Raw genomic sequence first — 8673 nt, 5'->3', positions numbered from 1 at the left:
GCCAAATTGAGCAAAATACAATTTTAATGTAAAAACAATGTTAAGAAAAAATGACTTGTACTGCAAACGTTAAAATATTCTTATTGATTTGAAGGGATATTTTCAAGGACTTTGTACAGAAATGAACAGTGTTATTTAGCAAAACACTATTAATATATACAAAGAGCTCTAGGGAAGACAGCTATGGATTATGTTTTCTGTCTCATTGTTTAAAACCACGTTGAGTGTTGTGTTTTGATATAGAAATGTTGCTGTTAATCTTTTTTCATCATTCACTTGTTGACTCTGAATCTGCTCTTTGGACAGCTGGGTCACCATGGTTTCCATTTACTCAACACCACTAAATACAAGATATATACATACATCCATTTATATACTATCCATTTAGAATTGCTTTTTATTTGAGGAATCATCCTAGTTCTATAAGTACAATGAGTACCCATGCAATTATGTTTATTTTTATGAATATTTCTTCATTCTTCTAAATATTTGCCCCTGAATTTTTCTGTGAGAAGACGAGTAATTAGAAATAGAGAAGCAGTTTCTAGCCCTGAAAGATAACATGTGTTTATGCATTTAAAAACATATTAATTCCAGAAAGTAACACCCTGAGAAACATGGTAATTCCAAACTTCCTGAGTGCTAATTATCTTCTCTTAAAATACTTTCGTGCAAGCTCGTAAAACAATTGTCCCTTTCGAATATAATCCAACATTTTTTATCACAAACCAAGTGCTCTCCAAGCTAAAATAAATGTGTTTTGAAAGGCTATCTGGTCTTTATTGGCTGCACTAATTGCCAATAAGCAATCCCCACGTATCCCTCTAAAAACCTAATTCTTAATATTCTGTACTTGAAGCGTATTGAGCAACAAATTAAGTCCTCAAAATCAGATAATGAGGAGCCCATTACTGCTGGATGAGATAGTACACCAAGAATGATGCTTCTAACCTAGATACCCGATCAAAGGATGAGCTGTCCATAATATATAAGATTCTAATCATTGGCTAAGACTATCATCCCCCTTCTACCTTCTTATATAACAAGAAGTAGCAGGTTGGTAATGGCATTCCGTGTCTCATTCGAAAACACAATTGACAGATCAATGTGATTTAACTGGAGTTTAGTGGTTCATTCAGATGTCTTCTGCTATCCACTATGTTTTTAAATCCTATTAACTAGTAAGGGGTCAAGGAGATTGTTTGAAGACTGGAGAATTAAAGAGGGGGATGTTTTACAAATTGTTAAGTGTTATTGTATTATGTCATCTACGTGTGCAGTTAACAGTTAATGTAATTGCAATGTTATAACAAAACATTCACCACATCAAAAGACTAAAGTGGAAAGTGATGTTATGACGCGATACTAAAACACTTTTTTCATTTGTCATTTGCATAATGCAATAACTGTATAAGTTGTATTAACATTGTGAATCATATATCAATTTAAAGGTCACCTATTAGGCAAAATCCACGTATACATGTCTTTTATACGTAAATATGTGTCCCCTCTTAAGAGATTCGGAAAGTTTTACGGAAAAGATTCTCTCTCTTTTTGTCCTGATCAATCTTTATAGAAACTGAGCTGATCGGCCCCTTTGTGATGTCACAATGCTTTTTTGGGTTATGCTACCATTATTCAATCACCAACGAAGGTAACGGTAACACCCGCCCACCTGATCATCTGAGGCGGTGTTTACACGAGAACGAAACGGGTTGTATCTGCTACTTTTCTCTCGCGTAGGCCGTAACGGAAACCTGGAAACGGACCCCGCAAACGATAACGGGCCCCAAGGTGGATAGATCTGCAAACGGAACGCTCTGTGGGGCCAAACGGCTCTGTGTGTACGCCCCTAACGATGAAGCCATAGCCCCGCCTCTGCTGCTCACTGCTGTAGCATGGTCAGTAACTACTGCTAGCGCTACTGCTACTGACCATGCTACAGATGTTAGTGCAAAATCTACAGCTCCTCTACCACAACCATCAGCAACAAGTGGACATGGAGAATTACATGAACTACATGTTGCTAAGGGGCATAAACAGAAGGGCAACCATGTTCGGGGGTCTTCTTCGCTGCTTTTGGTGTATTTTGTGGCAGAAGTACAGCGCCACTTACAGGCCCGGCATATGTACTACAGCGTTTCCAGTGGTCTCGTGTAAACGGACACGTTAAATGAGCCGAATGCGTGTGAACGGAAGACTTTTTTGATAACGAATTCGGTCCGTTTGTGTTTGCGCTCCCGGGAAAATGGGGTCTGAATCTCCTCCATTGTGTTTTATTAAACCAAACGTCTCGGAGAGAGGCATGAGGGGGAGTGGCATTAGCATTTAAAGCTACAGACACAGAATCAGCCCTTTTGGAACAGGGCTGAAACAGAGAGGATTATGGGATGCTGCAATGCATTATCTGTTTGGTATTTTTTAGCCAAACCTTTCAGAGACATGTGTTTTATATATCTGAGACCTATAATATATTGTTGAAAAAAATAGTATAATAGGAATCAGAAATCCAGAGAACTCTTTATTACCCAAAACTATTATGCAAACCAGTCCTGTGATATATGTGTAAAATCTGCTTCACTAACAGTGTATAAGATCAGTGTGGTGGAATTACAGTAACAGTTCTTCTTCATTATACAATTATACTTCACTGTATGAGCCAAAAAGTCTCTCTTCATCCCTTACACAGTAAGTGCTCTTTCATCACTATAAATTCATGCAATGCCTCTTGGCTTTTTACCTAGATGACAAAACGGGCCTAAATCATTGGGTCCTTTGTCTTATCATGTTCACAAAAATGACTTAGCCTATTCTAGGCAGTAAAAATCATATTTATGAGTTCTGGGATTGAGTAGATGAAGCTGTCCATGGTACAATAGTTACAGAATCCCATTGTCATTATTCACTTGCTAGTGTGAAATTTTATGGATATGAGATATTTTAAAGTGATCTACTGCTCAGTATGAAGGCCTTTCGAGCTCCTTGGCAATATAGAGTAACATTGATGTGAAGATACTGTGCAGCACATATTGAATCATGTTCCTTATAAAACAATGTGGACAGGCTTTTCCAGGGGAGGAGTTAGAACAGAAAACTCCTGTTACTGTAGGAAAGTATTTGTTTGTGTGTCTAGACTACTTTTGATTGTTACTTTTCAAAATGTCTGATATCTGTAATTGGGACCCTAAAGGCTACATGATGCTTTGAGGATGAACAAGCAGATGAATTAAACCTGAAGCTAATAGAGGAGGAATTCCCGATAATAATAATAATAATAACTTTATTTGTATAGGACCTTTCATAAAGGGGATTGCAGTTCAAACTGCTTTACATCACTAAGGAATAAGACATACAATCAGTGTAAAACAAGCAGCAAGAGCAAAGCATAAAGTGGGATAAAATAATAAATTTAAAAAAACATGGGGAATAAAACATAGAGAAATAGTGCAATGTCAATCACAGAGAATAGTGCAGTATAGTAAAATCAGTAAAATACTTTGGTAAAGAGATAGGCATTTTTAAAAGGCAGCTTAAAACCTAACGTATCCTAATATTGTTGGGTAACGTGTTCCGATGCTCAGCCTCACACAGAGCCCTCCACTCAGTTGAGCAGCCAACAATAACTTTGTGGTTGAAACTGACCGTACATAGGAGAACTATGAGGTTGCAAGGAAAGGAGGCATTTTAATCTTGTGTGCACTGCTCATACCGTGGAGCCCTTTTTTGCTGTAGGACTATGTGTTTGTACACGCTGTGTTGTTTCTATTGTTAATACATGTGTTCTCTGCTTTGGTGCTGCTTTATTCTGCTATTGATTCAATAACAGCTTTCCGGTAATAACACTTTTATATCATTATTGATATGCTTCTTCGCTGTATTTGGCTCGCTGAAATGGCCGTGGTGGCCATTATCTCTTTTTATTTATTTGTGGTCAGTTTTGCTTAGTTGCCTTGGTTTTGTCTGTTTTCTGGTTAATGCCAGTGAGGCTAGGCAGGCGGTTGTATATTTGTATAATTGATAATCAAATGTGTGCATGGGCAGCCTACAATTATATATATTTTTTAAAATGGATGGTTAATATTGAAGGTTATAAGGGTGTTTGGTGTAGGTGTATATATTGTGACATTTTAATGCAATTCATTTTGTATCACAACAAATATTTAATGTAATAAGTCTATCACGTAACATATATATAATTATATTAGGGCTGTCAAACGATTAACATTTTTAATCAGATTAATCACAGCTTAAACATTTATTAATCATGATTAATCTCCATTCGAACTATGTCCAAAATATGCCATTTCTTTATGTATATTGTTGTGGGAATGGAAAGATAAATGAAAGAAGGCGGATATATCCATTTAACATACAATATGTATGTTTATTATAACATTGTTCTGTGTGTCAAAATGAAAGACAGCCCAACACACCTATCAATCATCAAACCGTGGGGTCTTATTTCATTACGTGTTGATTTCTATCAACACGTAATGTTGTATCGATGTATATAGAGATGCACTACCGCAAAAGTAGTCTCCGTCAGGACTTCCTGCAACAACACCACGCCGTTATCGTGATTCTGATTGGCCAGAAGACATTATCAAAGATGTTCTATTGAAAAGACGATCACTACGTGACAAAAGTTTTCAAAACCGTTTCTAGTCTTCGGTATTTCCAGACAAGTGGCTGCTGAAATCAATCTTACTCACTGCTGTCTGTGCAATTTACTCCGCGCGATTTGTCGGACTTTATTTTGCTTACTTTAACATCATTTTTCATGGTGGGGCTAAGCCATTTCTTGGTATGGATGTAGCCTACCCCAGCCATATCCTAGCGTTGCCACTTGTGGGATGTATGGGGCGGGCCATTCTGCACATGCGTTAAATGCGTTAAATATTTTTAACGCAATTAATTCAAAAAATTAATTACCGCCGTTAACGCGATAATTTTGACAGCATTAAAATATATACATTTTTACTTTTACATCCATTCATCCATCAACGCTTTTCCTTTTAAAATGTAAAACAGTAATTATTCTTCTCATCAATTTGTTTTACTCTAATCACGTACATATTTACACAATACATGTTTAAAATCTACAACTGCAGGACTTTTCCTCAAAACAGATGATATTGCTACACTATTGTATTGCTACTTTCACTTTAAATGAAATATCAAAGTATACTCTTTCCTCCACTGTAGAGCTGTCCAAAATGTCTTTGTCAGTGGTCTTCATGCAGATGTCAGACTCTCACAGTGCTGGGTATGTCCAGTCCAACAGAATAGTCTGTGATTCCTCATTACACTTGGCAGGCCTCTGGTCAGTGCAGAAAGTGGATTTAGTGTTTGTGAAATATACGAGCAGAGCATAGGGAATCCACACGAGGGCACTGTTACCCCACCAGACTCAAACACATTCAATCTGACCGAACATGTCATCTATCATCAAAGCTTGGATGACCTGGGTGCAAACGTCGTACATCTTTTATCACCATATGCTAGATATTGGAGTCCTGTTAATTAATGGTTTTATTTATCTTGAAACACTTTTCCTTATTTCTCAGTTGAGCATGTGCTTTATGATTTTATGATTTACATTTGCTTTATGATATTCTTTCTGAGGATATTATGCACAAAACACACACACAAACACACACACAGACAGATGGACATATCCGTTCAGGATCACACTAAATCACTTTCTCACATTTCTCCAGATTTGGTGGATTTGAGGCTTAGAGAGTTGTTTGTTCTGCTTCCTCTGCAGACAAGGTATCTCATGCCTGTAGATGCCCAAACCACTGTCTTGGTTGTCGTGATATCAAGGCATAGGCAGACTTCTAAGTCTGTGGCAATAAGAGTTGTCAGGCTATATTTGCCTATGCTACTCTGGGACACTAAACTCAATTCCACTGTCTTGTTTGATATTGCATAATGAGAAGCTGCTGGCTGCTCACAGGATAATGTTTTTGAGTGACAGCTATGAAGATGAGTGAACACATTTCAATGTATTGAAGTGCAGTACAGACCCACCAAAAACTTGACGAACAAGCCTCCATTGAGCCCTGATATTACTTGCATCTTGCATGTGGTTGAAATATAGCGCTTAGGAGATCAGGTGGACATTTGAAACATATAGGGAACGGTAGGCTACTCTCCTGCTATGAACAGATAATAAGCAAACAGTAAGACAAATAAAATATGTTTGTCATTTGGAAATGTTCCCTTAAAGTCCCTCACTGACAGCCTAAGTTTAGGAAAGTATTATTTATCTCTAGAGCTACAGAAATAGGTGATAACTCAAAGTAAAGCACAGCCGAAAGTGAAAGTCTAGAGTCATTGATGTATTTTATTGATGTTATGGAACTTAAACTTGGCTTCAAAAATAGGAAATGTGTTTAATAAATAGAAATAAATTAGTTAAACAATGATTTGTGTGCAGAACTACAATATATACCCATGTCAGCAGAAGGAGCTGATACATTTGGCATGTCATCATTATTTAATTAGCACATCAAATAATCTTATGGCAATATATACCACACAGTTGGTGAGATATTTCAGTCTGGATTCAAGTGGTGGACATAAAAACCAAATACCAGACCAACGTTGTCATCTTAAGACTCATGTCTCTACCATGGATAAAGATCTCATGTGAAATGCCCAGCTTTGGCCGTGTAGCAACAGTCCTTATTTAATCATTCTGGAATACAAACCACACAGACCGGTTGTTGGTGTGTGTCATAGCAAAGCTTTTGCCATTAGACCGCATCATCATCATCATCATCAACTGGCCATTATGTTGTTTTCTTCCCTTCTTGATGTGCTCTACTCAGCAGTGGTTTTACAGAATATAATCCAAAATAATAGGCCAAACCCGAGTCCTCTATTAAATGTGGTTGACCACTGTTAAACTGTGGTCAACCTAACAATGGTAATCAGAAAAGAAGGATTTATGTCCCCAAAAACAGCCGTCCAGATTAAAAAAAGCATATCTACCTGTTGAGCAGAAACCCTGCATGAGTTTAAACATTTTAGGTCCAAAGTCAGTGTTTGTTTTTCTTTCTTACATTTCAGCAGGCGTACTGGAGGTTTTGGCCTTACATCTGTTAGCCGCTCTGTATCTTTGAACTTTGCTCCCATCACTCAGAGGAGATGTTGCTGTTTTATAAACTGTGGATGGAGCTTGACTTACTGTATAGAAGAGGCTGTTGTAATGAACTGTAAATACACATATTAAGTTTTAGAAAGCCAACAGGAACAATAATCTGAAATAGAAATATGCAGATTATAAAGTAAAACTATACTTAATCTTCTGATCATATAACAACATGGCAGTTTTTTTTACTTCATAAAAAGTAATTTTTTATTTCGTTTTTTTTATACAGCAGCCCCAAAATTGCAGAATTTCCTCTTAAATAGACATATTAATCATTTTAAAAACTCGTGCCTCATGAGTTGGATTGACTTTAGGAGCCTAAAAGCACTACTGACAATGTAAATAATGATGATGTTGAAAGCAGACAAATGTAGCTCAGCGCAAGTTCAATCAGGAAGACAATATCATCGGGTGCCACACGTTATCTCAATAAGTGATCAGGGGCGTCACGCCCCGGCTAGCCAATCATCGCACCTGCTAACCCCTTTAAATCTGCTCTCCCCTCCCCGTCAGTTGTCATTTCAGATGTCAATGCACAACCCTCCTCCACCCCTTCGCCTCCTGTCTCCTAATACAGGGCCAAGCTGAAACCTTCTCCCTTCAGATCGGACGAACTACTATCACCACCACCAGTGTCTAGACCCCGGGGGGTTCATCAGAACGGTTCTTTCCCTCCTGAATGATCATCCTGCAAACCCGGGGCCTAATCGCCAAAACATCATTACAGTTACTTGTTGTAATACTTCAATCACTATTCCCGCATATCATGTGTCCCGATAATAAACGTATTTCATACATCACGTCTCTCCTTATTGAAATACAATGTCAATTCATTAATTGGTATATTTTTCATGAAATGCAAAGGTCTTAATTACAGACTCCAGCCCCTTTTGGCTCCAATTCCAACAATGTTTCTTTTAATTATGTAAATGCCACAATAAGAAATCAATAAGTGAAATAGACAGGGTTTTGTCTCCATCCTCTGGGACTGCACATTATCTTAGAAAAAGGCTTGATGTTAAAAAATGATTGGATCATAATGAACACATTTTAGTTATTTTCTGGCCTTGCAGCAAATAAACGAGCTATGGCACCGAAAAGGATATTACATTAGACAAAGTTCATAGTAAAAAAAAGACCAGCAATTGCTCAGATTATCAGTAAAATGTAACTTTATATGCATGCTAATAACACTACCTGACAAGAAGACAATAATGATAATATCTAAAAATTAAGTTTGGACGCTGATGCTCTGAAAGTTAATAGATAAATGTCAAGATTACATATTATCTCAGTGCATCAGCAATGCCAGTTTAATGTCCAAATGTGTAAATGAATACACACAAAAGTATGTCTCGACACTCTGTAGCTGTCAGATGTGAAAGGTTTGGTTTACGATTATAATGAGGAACATTCAAGCTTTTAAATACTTGCACAGTTTGCTAGTTTCCACCCAGCAGTGTGTGTGTGTGTGTGTGTGTGTGTGTGTGTGTGTGTGTGAGAGCTTCAAG

This window comes from Notothenia rossii (assembly GCF_949606895.1).
Source record: "Notothenia rossii genome assembly, chromosome: 4".
NCBI lineage: Eukaryota > Metazoa > Chordata > Actinopteri > Perciformes > Nototheniidae > Notothenia > Notothenia rossii.
The sequence above is the reverse complement of the archived record's forward strand: the minus strand, read 5'-3'. Positions refer to the sequence as shown.